Raw genomic sequence first — 2,600 nt, forward strand, 5'->3', positions numbered from 1 at the left:
ATCGGTGTCAAAAATAAAATCAGGATTACATTTAGTTTTTAGAGCTCAAAGCAAATATGTTGAGAGGGGTGTCGGTATCTACTTTTAAAACATTTATCTTAACAAAATACATTTTCTGACTCCTAGCATAGCAAGTAAATTCTTTCCTCTTTTAATTAAACAAAAATAAACCAGAATTGGCCACATGACCATAGGTTCTACCATATAAGAGTTTACTTGCTCTAATAATGAATGGCCTTAAGTTGGGTAACTGATGACTTGAACTGGGACTTTTAAAATGCCTTTGTTAACAATACTGCAAATAGAAATGAGTGGTATTCATTGCAGCCCAATAAACCTCCGTTCAATCTTGTTTTGAGCATTAAATCAATGGAAGAGTAAGCCTAAAAGGTTAAAAAGTAACCCTGAACGACAAAACAATTACTGCCGGAAAAGCGTTCAGGTTACAAATATAGGCAGGACGTCGTTACGCGAAAAATATGTCTATTTTTCACGCGGCCAAAACCTGTAATTGCTTGTTTTAGTTGCATATTTGTGCACGACATCGAACGCAAAGCCTAGAACTTTTTACGGTTTTATACTTTTTGAAGTCCGTTTATGACGTATCTTGTGACGTATTTCTAAAAGTTTTTTATTTGCTTTGGTAAGAATTGTTTTCATCGTTTCGGAAGAAAATTGTTCTACTAGTTAATATTAAATTATTTTATAAAATTATTCAAGTTATTATAAAATTGATCTAGATTTTTACCCCTGTTTACAATATTTATTGCTATTGGTTGGGCCTATGTTATCAAATTTTTTGGAGATATAGGCTACGTTCTCCAAAATATGTTTTTGTTTTGTTGAATCTTTTAAAAGTTTTAATTAATAAGGATACGTGACGCATTAGGCACATAAAATACATCCGCATTGCTCGAATTTATAGTGCCATAAGACGCTAAGCGCTTTGGGGATGAACAGATTTGCTTAAAACTGACAAAAATAATAATTAAAAACGAATACCAGTTAAGGAATGGTTTTCAAAGAGTAAAAGTTGGCAATTTTTTAGTTTGAAGGCTAGAGAAAGTACTGTGTTGAACTGTAAAATGTTTTACATCGAAGGCCGCAGCCTATGTTGTGCAGGCCTGCGGTAAACTATTCGTGTAGCAGTGTTTTAATGGCCACTCCCAAATCTATTTTATCTGCAATTCAAATTCATGTTTCATGGATGAAAACATGGGGTTCCGACAACTCCCGGTTCACGTTGTTTCATTTCTGCGCATTTTGCGTGCTGGAGACGTGGAATGTCTTTAAAATCTTCTGTAAAGTCGCCGTAAAGACAGTTATATTTTCCCTTGTTTTTAAATGCTACTATTTTACAAAACGGAAGATAATTTTGCATTAAACGCACATGGACGTGACTATAAAATATAGGCTATTAGGTGAATTTGAAAAAAATGTGTAAAGGAGGCTCGGTCACAAAAGATAAAAAAACTCTGCACTAAACCGGTAATACAGTAACCACGTGCAGTGTATTTCTCCTGATTACCTTTGATCACAGTATTAATCATATGCCAAAAGACTTTGTTTTACCCACCTTACACATAGCCTGAATGTAGAAGGTGGGTGCCTATGGATAGGATGTTATGGCCACAAATGTGTTATTTTTAGTGCTTACGTTGCCGAAAAAAATAATTTCGGTATTTGATGCTCTATCAGTATTTACGTTCATCACCAAAAATGATCTGCTAACAGACGCAAAAAGTTTTTCATTTATGTTTGATCGCTATACAAAAGTAACATGTTTGTGCTGCGCGGTGAGCTATAATGAACAACTATACATGTTATTTGTTCAGATTTAATGGCGTTAGTATAATGGTGATCCGTGTGCAGAAATGTGATGGTCAGCAATAGGGATGTCCGATAATGTATGATTTACGGTTTAGCGCAGCGATTATAATATGAAAGGTATAAACCTTTTACCAAGTAGTTGGTAACTAGAAATAACTAAACTTCTTAGCGCGAAAGCACGTTTTGGCATACAAAAACGCAAAAATAATCTTTTATCGTTTTAATTTTGGCTATCTTGATTTTTTAAGCATACTAATGACGTTATTTGGTATAGGATCGCGATCGTGTCCAAAATATCGGTTATCGAAATAAAATGTCAAGTATCTCCCTAGTCAGTAATACCTGTATGAGGTTATCCAGACAGTGTCCCGCAAATTAATTTAATTTTGCAAGCTAAAAAAGCACTGCTCTTCCTTGATTTCACTACAACCCATAACTTAATAAACCTCTGGTCTAGTTGCTACAAAGAAACAACTTTTGCATTTCACCTTAAGATCTGGCAATTGCGTAGTTGATTTTGTCAACTAACGTTAATACAACAGCTATAATTCGGCTGTCTATAACAATAAACTGCAATAAAACAAATTGCCATTGTAGGTTGGGTTAAAATATATTGATGGGCGACAAATAATACACTGGATTATACTTGTTACCAGGCTTAAATAATTACACAGTTGAAGAGAAAAACATAGCCGTTTATTTTAAACAAATTCTTCAAGCCTTTAATAGCAAACCTAAACACTGTTCGAAAAAAAGGCGGATAACATTAG

The sequence above is a fragment of the Ascidiella aspersa genome, chromosome 1, assembly GCF_963924565.1.
Source record: "Ascidiella aspersa chromosome 1, kaAscAspe10.2, whole genome shotgun sequence".
Taxonomy (NCBI): Eukaryota; Metazoa; Chordata; class Ascidiacea; order Phlebobranchia; family Ascidiidae; genus Ascidiella; species Ascidiella aspersa.